The sequence below is a fragment of the Hippopotamus amphibius genome, chromosome 17 (assembly GCF_030028045.1).
Source record: "Hippopotamus amphibius kiboko isolate mHipAmp2 chromosome 17, mHipAmp2.hap2, whole genome shotgun sequence".
In the NCBI taxonomy this organism is placed as follows: Eukaryota; Metazoa; Chordata; class Mammalia; order Artiodactyla; family Hippopotamidae; genus Hippopotamus; species Hippopotamus amphibius.
Genome location: NC_080202.1, coordinates 43,386,323 through 43,411,405, shown reverse-complemented (window position 1 = coordinate 43,411,405; position 25,083 = coordinate 43,386,323). Strand labels below are relative to the sequence as shown.

Below are 25,083 nucleotides of genomic sequence, written 5' to 3'. Positions count from 1 at the left end.
GAGTGCCTCATTTCTGGTCTCCACCCTGAATTCCCTTCAGGGGATGTGGAAGGTCAGTAGCTGCAGCAGCACAAAGTGATTTAGTCCTTGTACAGGCAGATGGCAAGTTCCAATTTGTAGTTGACAGGGGCCCCTCATGGTCATCAATTTGACCACGCTTTGGGAGGCATTTCATGACCATTTTGTCCCACGGTGCTAGGAAGGCTCATTCCTAGATCTGATGAAGATCTCGCCAATAGGCCACGCAATGTGTCAGTACTGGGCTAGGTCTTTGTAACAAAAGCCAAAGCTCTCTGGACCACCTGTATTCCTAATCTGTTATGGTCCAGGAAAAATTCCCTCTTATTGCATCTTCCCATATCCAGAGGTACACTATTACAATCATTGATCACATACAGAACTATATATTTGATCAACTGCTTCAAGTAGCCTAGTCATCATCATTTTTGTTGGCAGTCAGTCACACATTCGGTAATACGAGAAGCAATAATCTTGAAAAGCAGGCAAAATACAAATAATATAGCTAGTAGCGTCAATAGCGTTACAAGTAAATACTTAAGCCACGAGTTTCCCACGCCAAACCAGTTTTGAAGAGGTCAAGGCTTCACAGTGGGTGAAAATCGCAGAAATCTGAACAGGTATTACTAATTGGCCAGGCGAGGGGATCCCCGAACAGGACTATAATTTTTTCTTTCTCTCTCTCTTTTTTCTTTTTTTAGAGCAAACTTCCTAAGGGGCATCCAATTAGAGCCTTGCAACACAAAAGTACTAGTCATAGGTAATTGGCCGCAAACCCAACAACTGGGTTGATTTTCAAAATTAGCATAGGATTGTGCCCACGATAGAAAAACATTTGAAAGGTCCAAGAAGTCAAGAAAATATTATAAATGTTCATACAAGTCAGGTCCAGCATCTTGGGCTAGCTGTCTACTTCTGATGTCGGCTTCTTCTCGTCCTAGTGTGAGTGCAGTTTCTCCTTAGATAAGTGTCCTTCCGTCTAAGCTGCAGCTAGTCCTTTAAATTATGTCCTTTTAGTATCCATAATCACCCAAAGATAGATTACTGAGATAAGCTTCAGAAACAAACTTAGAGTGTCCTTTTAAAAGCTTTCTTGGATTTTACATTACTATAGCGCAACAGCAAGGAACTTTCCAGGGAGTGAATCTTAGTAAATACAGACCTCCATCAGCAAAACTGGCATTTAATATTTATTGAAACATAATCTTCTTCTCTCTAAAATTACCCTCATTTTTACCTGATATAACCAGATTAAGGCTAATTTGTTTGCAAAATAAGTCTGGTTTCAAAAGAAACTTGGCCTCATCATTTAGTTTATGCAACTATAATTGATCATATAGGCTTTTGGCTTTGTTGAAACTTTTATAAGGAGCCTCAGGCTGGACTTTTAAAAGACCTTTCAGGGCTAAGAAAGCCAGGCCAGGGGCTTGGGCTTATCACAGATTTTTGCCTAACAAATGTAGGTAAATTCCTCCCTTTTCAAGGTTCCCAAAATACCTTGAGTTTTCTATACCTGTTAGTGAGGTAGCCTTTCTAATTTATCTGATAAAGCTGCTGGGAACCTAAGAGTTTTCAATGTCTGGAGGGAACAGAGAGAGAAAAGATAAATGTTTCAATCCTGCTTACAAATGTACAAACTATCAAATTATTGTAAATCATTAGTTTGAAGGGAAGGTTTTCCTTATACCTGGAAAACAGATTTCAACCAGTAATTTTTAGATAGAAACCATAAAATTTATAACCATATTCACCAGTTTACTCAGTCCTATGTAACATCCTTTTGTTAACAGCTTATGAAGCCATCACGTTTCTCATTAGGATTCTTCAATTTTTTTTTTTTTTAAAACCCCGTTCAGCATTATGGTCTGAAAGTCAGAAACTTGTATTTATCCAAAAGTCCTTTTTATAAATCTTCTTGAAGAGGAAGCATTTTGCAAAGGCATCAGAATAAAACCAGAAGCGTCTTAAGACATAAGGCTTAAGAAGGCGTGTTTAAAATCTGATTGCAAGGGCAATCAATTTGGTTATTGTTGTGTCATACAACATTTTAAGAAAATAACTAGAATTATGACTGATAACATTTTACCGGGACATATCAGAATTTTAGGAACTCCATATACTTTCCAGAATATCTATATTAATAACAGTTACCATGCACTAAAATCTAACATTTATTCATTTGACAATACTTCCTATGTAACTTAATGTACCAAATGAACCTAGTTCATATCTCTCTTTGGGATGTTTCAGGGGCCCTTTGAAGCATCCCAAAGTTAGCTAGAGGTCAAAAGGATTTCATCAGAATTTGTTTTAGGAAGTTTTGTCCAAAATAACGGAAAAAAAAGTTTAGAACACTCTATCAGATAGGCTCACAGGTAACTGTGAAACAATAGTCAGTCACTTAGCCAAAGTAGCAAGAACAGATTACTTAAAAGGTAAGGAAACATAAAATCTTTTATCAAAGGGCAATTCAACATTTTAAGAAAACTTGTCCTCGTAACAGAGAGAAAAACCAAATTCAAGTTTTGCACCAGCTTACTTTCCAAATTAATTTACTCAACTAAATTTGTCTAAACTTAGTCAATCCTGATCATGCACAAAACTCTTTTCTCAGGGTCCACTTTCCACAAACCTTCTTATCACTTTCCGTATCATTACTTTATTTCCCATTCAGTCACCTGTAAGTCAGACCTACTTTCTTTTCCCTTAATAAAAGGTAATTCCATTCCTCAGGCTTTCTTTACTGAAAACACACATCCTGCTTTCCTTAAGCCACCATGAACTGTCCCTTGTGACAGCATTCTGTACATTGGTGAATAGAAATACCAGTGATATTTTCTAAACACATTGGCTTTCTTTACAGAACGTGGCACCAGGCATATTTATCAATAGTCCTAAATATCTTTTTGTCTCTCTGTAAAAGGAAGCCGATGTTCAGTAATATATGTTTCAGTATCTTATTTTATTTGGGAATGATCAAGCTGGTCAATAAGCTTTCATCACTTAATTTAGGGCAATTCCAGAATTTCAAGTTACCAGGATCTGGAGAGACTATTTTAGGTAGATATTCCTAAAGGATAAGTCTTCTTGACAGACTTTATTAAAAGCTCTTATCTCATTTACATTTTCTTTCCTTAGAAGTTTCTTTCCATCAGGCTACTTTCCACACTGACAAATTTGTAACAGACACAAGACCTTATTTAGCCTATATTACAACTAGGCACAATTAAAATTTATATAAAAATTATGCTTAATGTTGATGACTCTAAAACATGTCTATAGTAATCAAACCAATTAGCTTAAGCCATCTTTAATATCATATATCAGTTTAGTACTGAAATTTCCAGGTGTCATGAACCTGAAATTCATTCTGGCCAGACTATTTTCTATTTCTGAGTATTCATAAGCACTTAATTTTTCTTAAAGCCAATTTAGAGCTCTTTTATGAATTCTTTTGGCAATACCATACACCTACAACAAACACATAGATACACATGAACACACACACAAACACAGAGGCCTCATAATTCTCATTCTAAAATTTCAGTACTGAGTCAGGTACAACATGAAAGCCATCAGTCACAAAGGGTTGGATTTAAATTGGCTTCTAGCAGATGGAACAAATCGAGGTCACCTATCTAGATGGCTAAACCCTTTTACTATTTGCAGAAAAGACACTTAGCATTTCTATTTATCTTTGACAAGTCGTTTTAAATTATTTTAATTTTAATTTTTTAATTTGCATTTAAAAGGATAGCAGAGAGAAGTATTCTTTAGATGACCAGGTAAGACATTTACCTCTCAAAGGTACAAGCAAGTTCCTCCTAAGATGACTTTGTCTCCCCTTTGTTGACAAGGGTAATTTATTTGTTTGACCAGGAAGGAGAGGGATGCACACGTAAAGGGCCTTGTCTTAGGGCCTTATAACCTAGGTAGCGCTGATGTCGCCACGCCTAGAAAGCCCAGTATTCCCAGACAGCAGGATTACGTGCCTCCCTGAAGATGGCCCTGATCATTAAATGTCTCAGGGAGATGGAGCTGCAAGGAGGCGATCCCTTGTAATGGGGTTCGCAGAGGAATAACTTCAGGCGGGGCTCCAGGGGTGTCTGGGGTGACGGACCCTCTCGAGGGCACTGAGCAGGCAGAGGAGCAGTATGCGTACTCCTCGCCTAAGGGAAGAGCCTGAAATCCTTGGAGAATCAGGGGATTATGAAGGAAAGCTGACAGGAAGGCAGTCTCATAATGAGAATCCAAAAGTACACAAGAATATGTCAGAGTGTACCGCTCCACACGGACCGGCCCAGGGGACCTAGAGAGAGAGGTGCAGATCTGTCTGGCAAAAGGGGCAAGTCTTTTGGGGAAAACCTAATTTCTCAATCAGTCGGCTCAAAGAGTCAGCTGACGGAAGGGGAGAGTGAGCCTTAAAATTTTAAGAAAACTTTGGCGGAGGGCCCTAGGGCAAAGGGGCCGTTTGGACTTGCACAATTGCTAAATCAAATCAGTAACCAATTCCCCCCGTGTCGGTGATGCAAAGACAAACAAGGGTGGGTGTCCCCTCCGAAGAGAAGGCCACTCAGGTGCCCACCTGGCCGTGTCCCTGTGGGGAGCTTAGGTGCCTCTTAGCTTTGGCGGGTGCTATAGAGTCCCACTTGAACCTGACTCGTAGAGAGGGACTGGGTCCCCCAGAGACAGATGCCGCCCTGAGCCATATGAGGTCACCACGGAACCGCAGGTTAGGGCCCACTCGGACTCCGTAGCCACGAAGGCCATGGAGCCACACAATCGCCCTGGAACGAGGACGAAGCAGGGCGCTCCCTCACACACACATTCACACCAGAGTTTGTCACAGTGCCTCCCCGCTCTGGGAAGGCCTCTAACTGGTGGGTACCTTCCCGCCCTGGGATGGGATCGAAAGAGTCTCTTATCAATCCCCATAAAGAAAAAGTTTCAGCAGGGATCTTTTCCGGCCCATGAAACTTATAATAAGTTGTCAGTGGCTCTCCCACCTTAGCCCAGGTTTCCGAATTAGCAGTGCCCTCTTCCTGAAACCAGGGGCATTGCTCTTGTACGAAAGAAAAGAAGGATAAAAGAGTAGATTTGGAGACGTTAACTCCTCTTTTTGATAACATATGTTTCATAATATCTACAAGGAGCTGTCTCTCTTTAGATTCTGATTTTCCCATTATGCCTTATATGTTTCCCTTATAGGGTCCTTTTTAACGTCTCAAGTTCTGATACTTTAAACTATCCACCCTTCACTTACCCTGCCTATCTCTGCAGGGGGGTCTGCAGCACCCAGGTGGAGTCCTAGCCACCCCAACAATTGCAAGAGAATACTTACCCTTTGGGTCCCTGTTCGGGCACCACCTGCTGAAGTCCAGCTCCAGCGGGTCCAGGAGTACCCAAGGGATGAGTGGCGTGGGCGCAAGGAGGAGACGGGGAGGCCTGTGTCAGCGATGCGGGATCTCTCTTTATTGTCAGAGCTTTGTGTGTTTATATAGTAAACATAGCTCAGAAAAAATCTTTTGTGGCAGAGCATATCTTCCCTCAGCATCTACCAGTTTCTTTCTTTCCTCAGGTTTGGCTTGCAAACCTTGTGACTCTGAGGTAAGCATATGTAAATAGCTTCTTAATCTTATATGTAAGCAAACTATAGCCCTTAGCACCCATACCTAGGCCTGATGTCTATGTCTATACTTATGCCTGCTGCAATCATAAGCATTACAAAAAGAGCCACCCCTCCCTTTTCTCCAGCATTTAGTAGCCTGAGGTGCCTCCCTTTTCCACCAGGGAGTGGTGGGAGGGGACTTGGTGGGGCAGACACAGAGAAAGAATGTGTCAAACCCTGGTTCTTTCCTGGGGACAGAGAAACAGGGAGGGGAAGTGGGTGGTAAGCATAGTGTTACAAAGAAACAAAGAGCAGAATGTAAAATGGGTGGAGATGGTCTGGGGCCTGTCCTTGGGGAGAGGTCGCCTTGAGATCCACCTGCCACGAAATGCCCTTCCAAGGAGTTCTCGCTTTGCGGTCCTCCGTGGAGCCTGGTGACCTTGTCACAGCATTGGCTTGTCCAGACGGCTCCCGACAAAAATGGATTTAAATTTTTAAATTATTTGTCAATTATACCTCTTATTGGGAAAAAAAATCACAAAAGGGCTTCCCTGGTGGCTCAGTGGTTAAGAACCCGCCTGCCAATGCAGGGGACACAGGTTCGAGCCCTGGTCAGGGAAGATCCCACATGCTGCAGAGCAACAAAGCCCATGTGCCACGACTACTGATCCTGTGCTCTAGAGCCCGAGAGCCACAACTACTGAAGCCCATGTGCCTAGAGCCCGTGCTCTGCAACGAAGAGTAGCCCCCACTCGCTGAAACTAGAGAAAGCCCGCACGCAGAATGAAGACCCAACACAGCTAGTAAAATAATAAATAAATAAATTAAAAAAAAAAAAATCACAAAATACTGAACTAAAAAACAACAATAAAATTGTATCATATGCATAGTTTACAGTTCAGATGGTACTAAGTGAAATGAAATGGTGATGAAACACAATGACCCACAGCAGTTCCCTGCCCCAGGCCACTTCCTTGCCCACCTTCCTGAGCCAGCTCACTGGGCCTGGTTACTTCTACAGAGCAGGTTGTAGCTGAATCTTCTGGCGCTTTTCTCCACATCTCTTTGCACATCTAGTTCTTGATTTACCCATTTTAGACCCTGGCTATTGAATTCCTAGTAACATCAGTGAGGAGTTAGTTCTCTTACACCACTACCACCAGTCCATTCTTGAGGTTTAGTTATGTCACTGTTTCCAGATAATTCATAGCGTTTACACGGAATTCCCTGGTGGTCCAGTGGTTAGGACTTAGCGCTTTCACTGCCAAGCCCCGGTTCAATCCCTGGTAAGGGAACAAAGATCCTGCCAGCTGCGCAGCATGGCCAAAAAAAAATACTGTTTACAGAATTGTGACTGTAAATATTATTCACCGTAGAGCTTAATCATGTACTCATTACATTCGCTTCCCCTCCTGTGACCCCAGGGGTTTAATTTCCTCTCGGGCTCTCCCTGTTCCGTCGGCCATTCTCACCTCCACTGTTCTCCTCCAGGCTCTGGCTTAGCAGTAGGTGCCCACCTCCTGCAGCGCCCTCTCTTCCAGGCTCTGTCCTCCAGTGAGTGCTGGATACACAGCTGCTATCCTGCAACTTCCCCTCCCTGCTTCCTGGGCTGGACTATTTCCTGGCTCCCTTCTCTTCTTGCTTTCCTTATTCTCTCTTTGCTGGAGCACATCCCCAGGTAAGAATCCCTAATTCGGGGACTTCCCAGGTGATCCAGTGGCTAAGATTCTGTGCTCCCAACACAGGGAGCCCAGGTTCGATCCCTGGTCAGGGAACTAGATCCCACCTACATGCCACAATGGAGAGTTCACATGCCACTGAGGAGGAAATTGAAACTCCCATACTTGTAATTGCTTCCTCTCCTCTATCTTGCAAAGGCCTGCTGGCCCCTCTCAGTGAAACAGTAAAGTGAATTACTAAGAGTGATCAGATAAGGGAAGACTGTCTCGCTCTCAGGCACCCACCCCAAGCCTTTGTTTGAGACCCTTTGCACATAGACTTGTTAAGTGACCTTTTTTTTTTCAACCTGCAACCAATGTGACAATGCAAATTGTGACCTTAGTCCTGATAGTCCTGAACGTCCTGCTCCTACAAGTTCCTGTTAGGACCCCCTGCTATGTGTGTAACCCATGGCAACTCCCGCGCTCTGTAACTGCCCCTGACCTATAGTAATTTGTAGCCAATCGGTTTGTACCAATTATAGCTGTATGTTTTAACCTATATAAGGAGAAGACTCCCCTGAAACGGGGCCCCAGAATTTTGGAGCGTTCGCTCTTCTGGGTCCGCGGGCTCAATAAACCTGAGTTCTCCAACTCTCCGAGTGTTGTGCTTGGTTTCTCGTGGGATCAGTTTTTTCTGCAACACCACAACTAAAGATCCCACACGTGGCAACGAAGATCCTGTGTGCCAAAACAAAGACCCAGCGGAGACAAATAAGCAATTTAAAGAAAAAAACAATCCCTAACTCACATTCAAAAACAACAGACCTGTTCTTACGTGAGGCCCATGTTGGAATCAATTCCACTTCAAAACCATTATGTGCTATACACACTGGGAATAAGATGAAGCTCTTTGTGTCTTGGAGTGTAGATGTTAGAGGTTGTGACAGACAGTTAAAAAGGACTAAAATTAAATAGATTCTTAAAAGGACAGAAGAAAATCAACTGGGTGATAGTAATTTTCTCGAAATTTTTTAACATGCTAACTTTAACATCCTCAGTGTTGTCTCCATGTGTGCACACAGGGCAGACCTCTGAAAAGTGACACTGCCAGGTTTTCTCGACTAATGGCTGTGTTGAGACAAGGTAGGATGGGGGGAGTCCATGCTAATGCAAAGGGCCCTTCACTTGGTTTTCAACTCTCTTTTCCAGGATGAATTGTTCACTTGCTCCAAACAATGCTACAGAAATTCTGGAGTCATCACTGATTCAGGGGTAACTGATAACAATAGAGTGGTGAATTAATAATCCGACATAGACACTGAGAGTTTAAAGGAAATGGCAACATTTTAGAGTCACTAACTGTAAGGTATGTTGCCTTCCCACCACCCTAACTGGTGCTCATTTTGCAGGTCAGCTACTTTTCTTGTCAGCAGTGTGGCCAAGGGGAGGAAGAATGTCTCTCAGACTGGAGCTCTGAGGAGGAAGCGTTCAAATTGCCAGAACTGGACTCGCACTTTTGAATTTCCCAGAAGGCCAGGCCCTGTGGCTTCCTTGAGAAGCTCCACATCCTTCCCAACCCCTCCCCCCACCCCTGGGCTGCCCAAATCCTGCCTCATGGTGCAGGGCTGGTCAGGGGGGACTGGGGAGAGGCCCCAGCAGGAGGCAATTGTTGCCTTTGCTAGAGGAAGGATGGTTTGCACCCTGGTGACTCTGGGAAAAAGGCTTCCTCTGGTTGCTCAGATTGGATCTCTGCTGGAACCTAAGGAAGGTGGTGGAACTAAAGGTGTCATAAATAAAGGGTGGGTCGTGAGGCGGGAGAGGGGCGCCTGTGTGTCTCGGGACTCTCATAATGCTTTGGTTTCTGCTCAGAGTGCAGCGCCCGTGCCCCACTGGCCTGGGTCGCTGTGCCCGGGAGCCTCCGCATAGCATGTCCCCACTGCGCCTCTGGTTCCCATGGCGTGTCTTCGTGTGGCACCCATTGTGGCTTCTGGCCCAGGCAGCTCAGCCTCTGGAGTGGGCCCTGGACCCTGTCCAGTGGACCTCCGACCCCCCGGGGCTGACTGAACCTTGGTCTTCACACTCCTCAGACCTCCCTCCTGAATCGCCCTATGCGATTACACCCCCGGCAGAGTCCGGGGGCTTTAATGACTTGTCCTCCTCTCCAGAGCAGATGTTGGCACTGCCTCATCAGGAATTGACTGAGACTTTGGTTCCACACCCAGACGCGGATTCAGCTGCAGGGCTGCCCGCAGGGCCAGATCAGTTTGCTGTTCCACATCAGGATGTGAATGACAAGCTAACCCAGCAGCAAAAGCTCCCAGCAGCAGCTCCAGTGCTGGACTGGGAACAGAATCAGGCCTTGGTTCTGCCTTTTCGACGCAAGAGTAAGACTAAAACCATAGGTCTAGATCAGGCTGAAGGTCACCAATCATTTGAAATACTTGTTCCTCCTCTAGGTAGTAAGAGCTCAAAACCAACGAAGTTTATTGTTTCAGCCCCAAACCTGAAGAAGGATCTAGTTCAGCATCGACAGCTTGCTAAAGTTGTTGTTGGACGTACAGGCCAGTTAGAAAATGAAACTCAGGGTCTAGAACAGCAGTTGCAGGATGATTATGTAGCTTCCGGTATGGATACCATTTACCCTGAGGAGAGCCTGCCTAGGGATTTTCTGGGGGAACTCGGAGCAACCTCTGCAGCCCCCTGAGGAGGCTGAAATTTCTGCATCCCAGCAAGAGGCCCAACTTCGTCATCCAGAGACCCCTGAGGAGGCTGAATCTTTTTCACCCCAGGCAGAGGTCCAGGATGAAACTGCAGAGCCCACTGAAGAGGCAGAACCACCGCCACTCCAGCAGGAGCCTCCGTCTCAGCCTCTAGAGCTCCCTCAGGCGTTTGAACCTTCCCTACTCCATCAAGAGACCCCAACTCAAGCTCCAGGATACCCTACTGAGTATGTACTTGAAAGTCCAGTGAGTGGTGAGGGAGCATCCCTAGCTGGCATTCAGCATCACGCTCATTCAAACGTTCCCAGTGTCACACTTAAACCTCTGGATTTGGAACTGACCATCACTCCAGAGGCCACTATGGAAGCTCAATTTCCTCCAGCTCAGCAGGAGGCCCTGGCTCCACCTCCCGAGCATCCTGAGGAGACAGAATCTTCTGCAACCCAGCAGGAAAGCCCAGGTCAGCCTCTAGAGCCTCTTGCAGAAGCTGAGCCTTCTCCAAGTGAACAGGGGCAACCAATGCAGCCTTCTGAGCTTAGTGAGGAAGCTGAACCCTTTCCAACCCAGCATGAGACCCCAGCTCAGCCTGCAGAGTCTGTTGGAGAAGCTGAAACTTCTCCAACTCAGGAGGAAGCCTCAGCTCCGTTTCCAGCAGCGACAGAACCTTTTGCAACGCTGCAGGAGCAACAAGCTCAGCCTCCAGAACCTTCTGCAGGGGAGGTGGAACCTTCTGCAACTCAACAGGTACAGCCAGCTCAGTCTCCGGAGCCTTATGAAATGGCCGTTTCACCTCCAAGTCACCATCAGGCTCAGCATTCAAACGTATCCACTATCACCATCAAACCTGCAGATGTGGAGCTTAGCATAACAGCAGAACCCACTCCAGAGGTGGGACCTTCTCCAACTCAGCACAAGCCTTCAGCTCAGCCCTCAGTGCCCCTTAGTAGTGCAGAATTTCCTACAGCCCAGCACGAGGCCCCCACGCTGCCTCCACAGCCACCTGAGGAGGTTGAACCTTTGCCAGCCCAAGCTATAGAAGCTCTTGCACGAAATAAACCTTCAGCACAAGAGGAGACCCCAGCTCAGGCTCCAGAGCTCTCTAATGTGATTGCAGTTCTCTCTCCAGAGCATCACGTAACAATGGTTTCTCCTCTAGGTCAGGAGCAAGCTCAGCCTCTGCAGCGGCCCACTGTCACTGTTAAACCTGTGGATCTTGCCAGCACCACCCTGGCAGCCAGGTAAGGGAGTGAACCACCTTGAAGTGGACCCTCCAGCCTCAGTCCAGCCACCCGATGACTGCAGCCCTGGCCCATACCTTGACGACTGCGTGGGAGACCCAGAGCCAGAACTGCCCAAGTTACCCCTAAATTCTTGACTCAGAACTTGTGAGGAATAAATGTTTATTGTTGTTCTAAGCCGCTATTTTGGTGTGATCTGTTACATACCACTAGATAATCACTACAGTGTCTGATGCAGGGCTTGAACCAGCCAGACTGAGACCCTCAATATACTGAACTGGAATATTAACGAATGACGGCCTCGTAATGGCTGGGGACTTTGGGCCTGGGCTCCGAGTCTTTCCCTCGACCACCGTATGTGCCGCCTGGGCTCTGAGTCTTTCCCTCGATCACCGTACGTGCCATGCCAACAACCCACAGATTTTCCTGGGCACAGCATTCCTCAGCCCCCCACGGTGCAAATATACAGTAGCGTTTTGTTGTTCCGGGTGGGAACTTATAAGCAGAACAATAACAGAGTGCACTCAATCCCCCAAGCTTTCCGAGAAGGGGATTATCCAGACTTAGCTGGACTGTGTCCCATGGCCAGAGCTCCCGTAGAGAGGGAGCCTGCCCAGAGCACATCACAGTTATCGGGGTGGCGAGGCAGGGAACGTCTGCACCACCAGCAGTGGCAACTGCTCAGTGACAGAAATGGTTGCAGTAGGAGGGGGAGCCTGTTTTCCCCACTGAGCTCTCTGGTACCTGCTGAGCGATTGTTTGCTGAACTACTCAAAGGGGAAACGAATGAGTGTCCAGGAGCATCCTAGTTATTTCTCGTCACCTCCTGGCCTCCCGACACCTCACTGATCCCCATTCCCAGGTTACACTGGGGCCTTAACATCATCTGGAATTTACCAGAAAAGATCTCAGAAGTCCAAACTCTCATTCTCTGAATATAACTTTTGTCCTTTCGGTTCTCACTCGTGTATCCACCGTACACGCTCTTCAGCTGCATTAAAACCTCTGGCCTGGGGCTTCCTAGGTGGCGCAGTGGTTAAGAATCCGCCTGCCAATGCAGAGGTCACGGGTTCGATCCCAGTTCCAGGAAGATCCTACATGCCGCGAAGCAACTAAGCCCGTGTGCCAAAAAAAAAAACCTCTGGCCTGGTGCTCCATTTTCTCCCAGTTCCTACTTGGCCTAAATCCCCAAGCTGAGCTCGTGGCCTCTCTACTTCTAGGCCACCATCAAGTACTCTTTATAAAACTCAAGCTCGGCCATGTCTCTCCTCGGCTTAAAACATCGTAGTTTGTGCTCTGTTTGGTCAAGTCCATGTGCCTTGGCCAGGCCCTCCAGGACAGGCTCCCTGCTCACCGGCACAGCCCCACCCACTGCCCCTTCCTCCTTGTGCTTCACGCTCGGGAACACCAGTCTGCACACGCTTCCAGCCCACCCAAGCTTTCATGCTTCTCGCCTCTGTGCTGGCCTCTGTCTAGAATGCGTTTCCTTCATCTCGTCCTCCTAAGAAACTTCTGTGTGGCTTTCTTCCACTTCCCCTCCTCCAAGCCATCCCTCACATTTACTCCTTTCCAGCCAACCAAGAGCTGAACCACTTCTTGGTACACGGCCACTGTCATGTCAACACACTGTCTTCTCTGTATATCTGCGGGTGTCTGTGCCTCCTCTCAGTCTTAGGGCCCCTGGAGGGCAGGGACTTTGTCCTCATCAACTCTTTCCCCAGCACCAGGCACAGTGCCTGGCTTATAATCCAGTCCTTTTTCAGGACTCTCCCTAACTTCCTAACCTTCCCCCCTCTGAATCCTACAACTTTGCTTCTCTGTATCATTTTTGCCCTAATCACACACTGTTTCATTTCATGAAATCTTTCTGACAGATTTCATGGGAATCAGGGATCATTTTCATTCACTTAGTGGCTGTTGGCCTTGTAGCTCCCTCTCCCCTTCTATCACTCAGGTCTCAGTAAGGAGCTGGGCTCTGACCTAGTTTGTCCATCACAAGATGGGGACAGAGGCAGCCCGAGGGAGACATGTTTTGTACCACCTGACCCTGGGCTCCTCTCCCGCTTCCAGGCTACAGCCAGGGATGTGTCCCCGATCCAAGCAGAGACAGCTCACTCACAGGCTGGCCAAGTGACGTCTCTGGGCTCTGGCAAAAACACTGCCCCATCTAGGTCAAGCTGGGCAAGGCAAATTCCTAGTCTTGGGAATTTTAATTTAGAAATATGGTAGGGTAGCATTCGAGGCTAACAAGAATAATTGTGCAAATTTGAGGTAGTGTGATACAAAAAATATTATCTAAGCCTCACTTTAAGTACCAACTTTGAAATAATGGAAATATCCCAAAATAGGAACCTGGAGCTACCTGGAATTGGGGTCCACCCTTTGGGAAGCCCAGCAGTACAAGGATCTCTAGCCCTGGTTTCCCGTCAGCTCCCTGTCTTTGTCTCCACTTCTCTTATTGAAATCAGCCCCCCACTCATCACAGAGTGTGAGCGGGCATGGGACCTTCTGTTCTTGTGACCCAATAGTGTAACCTCAGCACCTAGTACTGCACTTGGCCCACAGCAGGTGCTCAGCAAACAGCAGCTGCCTCCTCCTCCTTCTCCGCATTATTATTGCCACGGCTATTGGCTCTTTGGTGGCGACCACAGCTCGTACTTCTGTGCATCCCTGTGGGAGTCTAGCACTTCTGGGCTCCAACCCTAACTCGCACTTTTGGATGTGTGACCTTGTGCCCTTGAGCAGGTTACCTACATTCTTTACACCCTGTTTCCTATCTGTCAACCGAGCATAACAAGCTATGCTTCCACGGATGCCGAAGCCAGGGCTGGGCACCAAGCAAGCAGATGGTAACCATTAGCTGCCACCGCTTCCTCTTGTTAGTGGTATTAGTCACGCGCTTGGGACACAGTAACTATTTGCTGGCACACTGAAGTCACCAGGTGTTTTCACTCTCAGTGAGAAACTTTGGGAGGTGGCTTGGGCAGGCATGGAGAGAACTGATGTCTCACGCAGCATCAGCAAACTAAGAAATCAGAAGAACTGATGGGCTGTTCACTTTGCTTGGAACCCCTCCCAACTGTCAGAACCCCGCCCAACTGTCAGAACCCTGCCCAACTGTCAGAACCCCGCCCAACTGGCAGAACCCTCCCAACTGTCTCCCAGGCCCACTGCTCTTCTGGGGGACCTTGAGCGATCGTCCCGTGGTTTGCACCGTTCTTCACCTCATGTTACTAAACCAACAGCACTATCTGTGGTCATTTTGCTAGATTATCAGACCTTGCTCATTCAGAATTTTTTACTCAATTTATTTACCTCTCACTGACTTACTAAATGCAATTGATGAATGACTTTCTTTGCAGAAGGAGTGGAGGAGGCTTTGCAGCTTCTGCAGGTGGCACTGTCATTATATAACCACTTGGAATCACACAGCCCTGGGCCTGTGTTGGAGAAGGCAGGAGGTGGGGTGGCCTGGTGCTGGGCTGGGCTGTAGGGAGCCCAGGAGTACACGGCTGACCCTCGGTGGGGTCAGGAGACGCCAGGGCCTGCGGAGCGCCATCTTGGGCGATGGCTGCTCTCACACATTCTTCTTTATCCTGTCCCTCGGGCACCTCCCTGCTGGCTATCCAAGGGTTGGGTTTTTTTAAGAAGAAAAAAACCAACCCAATGTGAATTTTCTAGCAGCTTGAAAGAGTGGAGAACTCCCTACCAAGACAGGGCACACACCTGTGCATGAGTTTGAGAACTTGGGAGAAAAGTCAGACCTTGGTCCCATGGTGGACGGAGGCCGAGTGATCCAAATAGTCGGGCAACCCCACGGCCTGCACGAGAGGGGCCAGAAGTGGATGAGCCTCTAGGGGCAGGAGGTGAAGCATGTTGTAAAGAACTGGTACTTGATGAACCAGGAGAGACAGCACCAGAATAAACTCTTATTTAATTTAATGATCTCTGCCCCTTGAGGGTGATACATTTTCCAGTTCACAGGGACTGATTGTGCTGGGGAAACAAGGGAGGGAAGCCCCTCTTCATCCTTCTAGTCATCCTCCTTTGCCCACATTTCCTCTTGTGGAAGTACTGGCTACCATGAGGCATTCTAGAGTCAGCTCTGCTTTTTCTTGCAGGCCCTTGTTATTGGTAGACAAATATTCAACTATTGACATTTTAGTTCCTTAGCACATAGTTAGAATTGGTTATGAATTTAAACATGAGAAGAAGGACTCTTCCACCATCTCGGACCTAGTTGGTTCTAATCAGTTTTTGTCGTGTCCCCAAGGCTACGTCATTCTTTGAAAGATTCTGCCCTGCCTGCTTCCCTCCTGTTTCATTCACACTCAAGGAAGAAAGAAGATGGCTTGTACTGAGTATACTTTTCACATGCCAAGTCTAGAGGAGATTGTTGGAGTTCTGCAGAAGGGGCTAATAGATAACTTTGCCCATGTGCAGGTGTCTCTAGTCGATTGCCCTGATTTGAATAAGGAGCCATTTACCTTTCCTGTAAAAAGATCATTAATTACTGCAACCTTTCAAGGGCAAGCATTGCAGCCAGGTGTAGATCACAAAATAGCTTAGGTCAGGACTTCCCTAGCGGCGTCATGATTAAGAATCCGCCTGCCAATTCAGGGAACACCAACCGGTTAGCTCCCTACTTCAGGAAGATCCCACATGCTGCAGAGCAACTAAGCCCGTGCACCACAACTAGTGAGCTTGAGCTCTAGAGCCCATGAGCCACCACTACTGAGCCCACATGCCACAATTACTGAAGCCCATGTGCCTAGAGCCCATGCTCCACAAGAGAAGTCACCGCAATGAGAGGCCCGTGCACCGAAATGAAGAGTAGCTCCTGCTCACTACAACTAGAGAAAGCCCCTGTGCAGCAATGAAGACCCAACACAGCCAATAAATAAATAAATAAATAAATAAATAAATAAATAAATGTATTTTAAAACAATGAGAAAAAGAAGCATTTGACAAGTGATGCTGAGAAGCCAATCCTGGAAAATGAAATGTGCAGGTGGCCTGAGGCAGGACGGGGCTCACACTGTCGCGGTCTCGTGTGCAGCCTCACTTTCCACACCCGTCTCCCCAGCAGCCGTCTTCCCTGGTTGTCTAATGGTTAGGACCTGGCACTTTCACTGCTGTGGCCCAGGTTCAATCCCTGGTAGGGGAACTAACATCCTGCAAGCTGTGTAGTGTGGCCACCCCAAAACACCTGTCTTGAAAAATCAGCGATATAATCTTTACATAAGTAGCAAAGTGTTATTACTTATGATGTGCTCTAGATCATTGAAAGAGAGCTGTATTCAAGGTATCTGGGCATGAAAGCACATTTTGGAAGTCATCAAGTTAGTGCCAATAAATCTAATACATAGAAAAATAACTGAAAGCACCCGAGTGTTTTGTGGATAGAAAAGCTTGAGATTCAGAGCTAGTCGAGAGCTGGACAGTGTAAGCATAAATTCAAAGCTGGACAGCTCTCCCATCCATTAGGAGGGCTAGGTAGCTGCTTCTGCTTATGGAACCAGAAATTCTCAGGCTCCACATAGGACATAAAACAGCATCACTTATACTCTTTCATGAAACTGCAAAAACAAACCAAATAAACAAAAATATATTTACACCTGGCTTATAAGACAAAGCGTACCGAGACCTAATGTATATAAAATCAGTTTACAAACTGTGATGCACTATATATGAATGAGTTCTCATTGGCAGAGAGCACAGTTTAGGATATGTGGCCATTAATGTTAATTCCCTTCCCCCTTCCATTCCTTTTTCTTGTTCCTGTATGTACACAAATCACTTACATTCTTACACTAACACTGTAACTGAGCTATTATTAGCTTAATAATGTTAACCAAGAATACGATTTTTAGCAAGCGAGTAGTTCTTAGAATCTTAGGGAGCTGGAACTCTGAATTACTGAAGAAAAATAATGTAATTACATCATTAATTTTAAAATGTATCCTCATTTAGTAAAAATAAAATTTTAAAAATTACATTAAAAATAGAAAATTTATTATCAGGCAATTGAGGCTCACCACAAGGTGTGGCATTTGTCAGGCATTCACCATCGCAACACAGCTTGACTGTCTTATAGACAACTTCAACTGTATTTTTAAATTGGCAGAGGCAGCAGGCCATGCGGCTGGGTAAGATCCTATACATGGAAACACAGATAAATTTGTGGTAAAGCAGTTATTTGAGTAGGTAGGAGAGGCAGGCCAAGGCCACCACAGACCAGTGCCAAAAGGAGTTCTTGGGGCATATGGACTGGAGAATTAGAGAGGGACCGGTTGTCCAATTGCTGCTCTTGACTAGTGCAAAGAAATATAGAGGAGGAGAGAGGTGCCCAACAGAAGGATTAGGATGGCAGTAGGTATGGTATGCCTAGAAAAAAGGGAACAGGGATTAGAATTGGGTGACATTGATCCGTAGTTTAATTCAGAAGTATCTCCTTCCATCCTGAAAGCCTCACTTTGGGTTGAGAGTACACAGGAAGAAGGCAGACTTCTAAGAAGAGTCTGAATGAGTCCCCACCTTCTGGAGTCCCTTTCTCAATTCCTATTTGTGAGTAGTAAATATATCAGAAAGTATTCTAGGAACAAAAAATCATTGTGTGGTGAAACAATAACAGAGATCACACTGGCCAAATCTGGACAACTGGAACATTCTAAAGAATAACATTATCATTACAATAAGGTATAATGCAATTAATTTAAAGAAGAGCACGAGTCCATAATGACACTCAAAAGGAAAAGAAGGGGAGCTCTTCTTTCCAGAATGACATCAGCTAATAAATGCAGAAGGAATGACAGAATTAAGAAAGTGTCATTTTGCAACTACCAGTGTAATAATTAATTCAGAGAAGGATTACCACTGATGCTCAGCTAGGTGAAGTTGTTTGAAAGCAGGATCTTCATTGATCCCAAAGTATCACCCCACATATTATTGATCAGTTACCAAGAGGAAAAATAACTTTACAATGGAGAGATATGGAAGATACCACCTGAACCAAGTGATCAAACTTAGCAGTGGGCCACCTAAAGTGTTGAAGTAGGAAGGACACATCGCCTATGTAGTATTCTTTCCCAAAATGTTTCCTTTGGATCTAATGAGGAAACACAAGTCCAGATTGTGGGGCAATTTACAAGACAAGTGGCTTAGACTCTTCAAAAATGCCAATGTCATAAAAGACCAAAAAGAAGAAATAGTAGGGAAATATCTAGATTAATGGAATCAGAGACATGACCTGCAAAGCCTAATCTTTGATTGGACCCTGTATCAAAACAAACCAGACTTAAAGAATGTTATTGGCTTCTGGCCAAGATGAAGTAACAAGCACCAGTTTAACCTCCCACCTGAAAGTGTGAAAATATGGCACAAAATATAGGAAACAAGCTTTCAAGAACCTGGACGTCAGGCAATAAAGTTCCATGATCTCCAAGAGATGGGAAATAAAGAGATCCCTAAGACTGCCCTGGCTTACTTCTTTTACTTTTATTTATTTTTATTTACTTTTTATTTGGGGCTGCGTTTAGGTCTTTGTCGCTGCGCGGGCTATTCTCTAGTTGTGGCGAGGACGGGCTACTCGTTGCAGTGCGGGGCTTCTCATTATGGTTGCTTTCTTGTTGTGGAACATGAGTTCTATGTGCATGGGCTTCAGTAGTTGTGGAGCACAGGTTCAGTTGCTACGCGGCAAGTAGGATCTTCCCTGATCAGGGCTCAAACCTGTGTCCCCTGCATTGGCAGGCGGATTCTTAACCACTGTGTCACCAGGGACGTCCCAGCCTAGCTTCCTTCTTTAGGAGAGTTTCCAAGTCATGGTAGAGGGGAAAGAAACCCAGGCAAAGACTCATGGACTCCCTGACTGAGGAAATGGAGCTGAGAGTCTGGGAAAACAATGGTGACTAGAGTCCACAAAGCAAAGTACTAGAGACGAAAGAAGTGCACAGACAAAGAACTCTCGAGATATGCAGAGGGATCTCTTGAGTACTCAACAAAGTATTGGTCAGTGCATTGATGTGAGGAATTCCTTGATGCCAGGAGAAGAACCACATGAAAGGATTAATAATAAGAATAACTGGATATCACACCAGGTTGGGAATAGTACCTGTTCCTACAAGTCAGACTGGAAAACCTCATGATACTCAGAAAGGTCTTGCCTCAGTAGCTGCAAATAATGAGTGCTACACTGAAGGCTACTTGGAGTCCTGCCCAATGGATCTTAAAAACTAGACATAAAAGAATAAAATTGTTCTGAATAACCTAATTTCACCCAAAACAAAGCCCAAGCATTTTATAGGAATATAAAAATATATAGCACACAATCAACTAAAATTCACAGTATCTGGGATCATATGAAAAATAACCAAGCACGCAAAGAAGCAGGAAAATATGACCCACATTGAGGAGAAAAGGCAATCAATCAAAACTAACCCATAATCTATACAGATGGTATATTTCACAGAAAAGAACACTTAAAAGTTATTATGTATGAAAAACAGTTACTATAACTGTACTTCATATGTTAAAAAACCCAGACTAAAGAGACATGGAAGATGTAAAGCAGACCGAAATTGAGCTTCTAGAGATTGAAAACAATGTCTAAATGCAAAAGACACTGCATGAGGTTAATGACAGATTAGACACTGCAGAAGACAGGGTCAGTGAACATTAAGGCATAGCAACAGGAAGTATCCAAAATGACGCACAGAGAGTAATGAAACAAAACAACAAAAATGAATAGAGCATCAGTGAGTTGTGCAACGATTTCAAGTGGTCTAATATATGTGTACTTAGAGTCCATGAAGGAGAGGAGAAATACAAAAATTTGAAGAAATAATAGGCAAAAATTTTCCATGTTGGTAAACAGTATAAACCCACAAAGTCAAGAAGATCAATGGACTTTAAGCATAAGAAACGTGGACAAAACTACACCAAGGTACAAATAATACTCAAATTACTGAAAACCAGCAAGAAACAAATTTAAAAGCAGACAGAGGAAAAAACTATACACTACATACAGAAGAACAAAGATAACAATGACAGCAGACTTCTTGTTGGAAACAATGTAAATGAGAACTCAGTGAAATAACATCTTTAAAGCAGTGAATTGAATTCTATCAAGCTAGAATTCTATACCCAGATCTTTCAAAACAAAAGCTAAATAAAGACTATCTCAGGGCTTCCTAGGTGGCGCAGTGGTTAAGAATCCGCCTGCCAATGCAGGGGACGTGGGTTCGATCCCTGCTCCGGGAAGATCCCACATGCTGTGGAGCAACTAAGCCCATGTGCCACAACTATTGAGCCTGCATTTAGAGCCCGTGAGCCACAACTATTGAGCCCATGTGATGCAACTACTGAAGCCCACATGCCTAGAGCCTGTGCTCTACAACAAAAGAAGCCACAGCAATGAGGAGCCCGCATACCACAATGAAGAGTTAGCCCCCACTCATGGCAACTAAAGAAAGCCCGTGCACAGCAAGAAAGACCCAACACAGCCAATAAAATAAATTAAAAAAAAAAAAAAGACTATCTCAGACATACAAAAGCTGAAAGATGTAATCACTAGTAGACTTCCACTATAAGAAATGCTCAAAGAAGTATTTTTAAGCAGAAGGAAAAATAATAACATTGAAATATGGATCTACACAAAAGAATATGAGCACTGGAATTGGGATTTCCCTGGTGACATAGTCCTTAAGAATCCACCTGCCAATGCAGAGCACACAGGATACATCCCTGGGCCAGGAAGATCTCACATGCTGCAGAGCAACTAAGCCCATGCACCACAACTATTGAGCCTGCATGCCACAACTACTGAAACCCATGCACCTACAGCATGGACTGCACAACAAGAGAAGCCACTGCACTGAGAAGTCCTCGCACTGCAAAGAAGAGTAACTCCCACTCACCGCAACTAGGGAAAGCCCATGCATAGGAACAAAGACCCAACACAGCCAAAAAAATAAACAAAACATAAATTAAAACCAGAAAACAAACAAACAAAATAACTTAAGCATACTCCTACTAATGATCCAGCCATTCTACTGGCAGGTATTTACCCAAGAGAAATGGAAGTATACATCCATACAAAGACTTGTACACAAACATTCATAGCAACTTTATCTGTAACAGACAAAAACTGAAACAACTCAAATGTCCATTCATGGTGAATAGATAAACTGTGGTATATCTGTATAATGGAATACTATTCAGCAAGAAAAAGAAATGAATATTGACATATACAACAATAGGGATGAACCTTAAAATAATCATGCTGAGTCAGAAGCCAGTTAGAAAGAGTATACACTGTATGATTCCATTTATATAGAATTCTAGAAAATGCAAACAGAAAGCAGATCAATGGTTGCATGGGGGTTGGGAAGGGCAAGGAATGATGGGAAAGAAGAATTCCAAAGAGATATTATAATTTTTTGAGATGATGAACATTTTGACTTTGGTGATGCCTTCATGGTGTATATGTATGTGCGTGTGTGTGAACACAGATTATTGTATGTCAATTACACCTCAAAGAGCTGTTAAAATAAATATTATATAATAGAGACAATTGGGGAAATCTGCATAGCAACTCTTTATGAGGTCATATTATTGTGTAGGAATTTAATTTCTTCACTACTGTGTATTAACAGTAGTGTAGCTATATAGGGAAATAATTTTGAATACCCAGAGAGGAAGGCATCGAGCTGATAAGAGAGGGATCGAGATTGTGGCAGGTGCTGTGGGAGGCTGAGGAAGATGAAGCTAGAGCAGTGACCAACAGATTTGACAGTGTGGTGAAGACAGTCACTTGTCAGCTGACCTGACAAAGATGGTTGGAACAGACTGCTAAATGCAGGGCCCTTTCCCCATACTAATCTCATGCAATCCCCTCAACTAGTCTTGCCATAACAGGAAGTTTCTATTAGCTTGCCATATTGGAGGGCGGGTGGCACAATTTAAGGTGCTGTCAGCTGAGTAATAAATTGTCACAATAGGGCCCTACAAACATAGTTTTTTAAAATGTAAAAAAAATGAAATTTGAACCTTCCCACACACCATATATGAAAATTAACTCCAAATGAATCATAGGCCTAAATGTAACTATACAACTTCTGGAAGAAAACAGGAGAAAATCTTTGTGATTCTGGATTAGACAATGGGTCTCAGACAAGGTTTCTTAGATAAGACACAAAAAAGCACAAACCATATAAGAAAAATTGCTAAGGGACTTCCCTGGTGGTGCAGTGGTTAAGACTCTAACCTCCCAATGCAGGGGGCCCGGATTTGATCCCTGATCATGGAACTAGATCCCACATACATGCGACTACTAAGAATTCACAGGCCCCAGCTAAGAAGCCCGTGACCCATAACTAGGATCCCCTGAGCTGCGACTAAGGAGCCCACCTGCCACCACTAAGACCCAGTAAAACCAAATAAATAAATAAATATTAAAAAAAAGAAAAAATGCTAACTTAGAATTCATCAAAATTTTAAAACTTCTGGTCTTCTGAGACACATTAATACAATGAAGGTAAGTTACAATCTGGGAGAAGAAATTTATTAAACACGTATCTTAAAGGACTTTTTCCATTGCTTTATATATAAAGCACACTTAAAACAATATAAATAGCCAATTAAAAATGGAGTTGAATAGACACTTCACTTAAAAAGATATTTGCACATGAATAGACATTCAACATCATCAGCTATTAGAGAAAAGCAAGTGAAAACCACAATGAGATGCAACTACACACCTCCTAGAAAGGCTAAACTTTGTTAAAAAACAAATACAAGGATCAGATGAAGATGTGGAGCAACTGCAACTCTCACAGAGGGCTGGTGGGAAAGCAAAATGGCACAGCCACTTTAGAAAACACTGTAGCAGTTTTTAAAGAAGTTAAATATGCACTTAGCATATGATGAAGCAACCCACCCTTAGGGATTTTACACCAAAGAAATGAAAACATGTTCACACACACGTGAGTGTTTTTAGAGGCTTTGTTCATAACAGTCAAAAAAACGAGAAAAACTCAAATGTTCATGAAATGATGAATGTGTAAACAACCTGTATATCCACACAACTAGACTACTACTCAGCAATAGAAAGGAATGAAATACTGATAGCTGCAACAACATAGATGACTCTCCAAAGAGACTGGCTACGTGAAAGGAGCCAAAAAGAAAAGGCCACATACCACATGATTTCATTAATAAGATATTCTGGAAAAGACAAAGCTACATGGACAGAAATCAGACGGGTGGTTGCCAGGGGCTGGTAGTGGGAGGAGGTTGGATTGACTGCAAAGGGACATGAGGCGTCTTTGGGAGTGCACAAGTTTTCTATATCTCAGATGTGGTGGTGGCTACAGAACTATACGTTTGTCAAAACACATCAAACTGTATATTTAGAAACAGTGAATTTCATTCAATGAAAATTCATTCAAAATTTATCCACACTCCTCCGGTTGTGTTATAACTTCCATAAATTCTACAGCCAGAGTACAGAGAATTTTTGACTCACCCTCGTACGTAAAGAAATCTGACTTAAGAAAATAATGAAAAAAAGCCTATAAAAACAATTGAGTGAAAATAAATGTAAGAAAATCAACTTACACTTTCTCCAATTCAAGGGTCATCATCAGGATGCTTTCAACTGTTGTGACACTTGTGTTCTTCCCATGTCTCTGAAGGAGAAGCCCAAACATGCAATGACATAAATCCAAAGACAAAAATTCTAAACTCAAAAAGATACTTAACATGTGATTCCTTCAATTCTGGCTTCTTATTTGCCATAGCTGGTAATTCCAAACAGCTCTTAGGGAAGAAATTTAAATTTGCATCATCATATTAATGACCTTGCTGCTGAATAGTACAATTTTGTTTTATTATCCTAATTTTTTGTTTTCAATTGCATCTACCTCTTTTGATCACTCTTTTTTTTTGCTTTCTGGGATAAACAATAGTCCTGCATGCATCTACATGTTCCATATCTATATGTGCTCTTCAACACTGTTCGCTTCCTCTGCTGGCTGTCTTACGCATATACATTCTTTCTTAATCTTTTTCTTTGCCAATAACTCTTCTTTCAATAACCCAGTTAAAATTTAAATTATGGCTTTTTAGCCAAAATACTCAATCTATGAGGAAAGTAGAAAAGAACAGAAATTATCTCATGAGCCATGAAACTGCAATACTTACAAATATTTTAGTGCTGGCAATTTAAAAAGGTAAGAATCTTCAACTGTTGTCAAAGGATTACGATTCAGAATTCTGGAAAATGGGATGGAATTAAAATTATTGGCATTTTCAATTACTTCCATGAAAGCTTACATTCATTTTTTTTTTTTGGTATGGAACTTGAAGGTAAAAACAAAATCATTTTCTGTCTTTACCTATGAATCACCCTTAGAATCCATAAAGCATTCTTGCTTTGGGAACTACCCAGGTCTCTAGATGATAAAGTGGAGAAGAGAAACAGAAAAAAACAACAGGAAAAAAGTGGATAACAAAGAACAAATATGCCAAGGAACTTTTCAGGTCAAAAATCCTAGAAGTGACTATGCTGCTAGGAAGCCCTTGCTCTGTAAGAAATACTATTTCTAGTGTCTTCTGTAATTCCAGGTGTTTTTCTTTCATATCTAGAAATTTTTTTAAATTTCATGGTTTAAACTACCCAGTTAAAGACAAAAAGAGGACCAATTCCTTCATTCTGGAGCCAAAGAAGAAGACATAAATCCAAGAGGAACTGGTGAAAGCCATACTGCCATCATGGAGTCCCATGTGTATCCTTGTATCAGAGCCTTTGTTCCTGTGTATGTAATCACCTGCTTACTTGT

At 43.9% G+C, this 25,083-nt stretch overlaps 2 protein-coding genes across 2 annotated transcripts in view; both read right to left on the bottom strand.

Moving 5' to 3' along the window:
• Positions 1-25,083, bottom strand: part of LOC130839744 (leucine-rich repeat-containing protein 37A3-like) — a 198,706-nt gene that overhangs the window by 4,715 nt on the left and 168,908 nt on the right. The gene's annotated exons all lie outside the window — the stretch shown is intronic.
• Positions 1-25,083, bottom strand: part of LOC130839595 (pleckstrin homology domain-containing family M member 1-like) — a 74,577-nt gene that overhangs the window by 33,647 nt on the left and 15,847 nt on the right. Inside the window, exons 4-5 of the mRNA XM_057713834.1 lie at positions 24,446-24,517; positions 23,861-23,931 (exon numbers count right to left, since the gene is read on the bottom strand). The gene's annotated coding sequence lies outside the window, so the exon portion shown is untranslated. The remainder of the gene's footprint in view (positions 1-23,860; positions 23,932-24,445; positions 24,518-25,083) is intronic.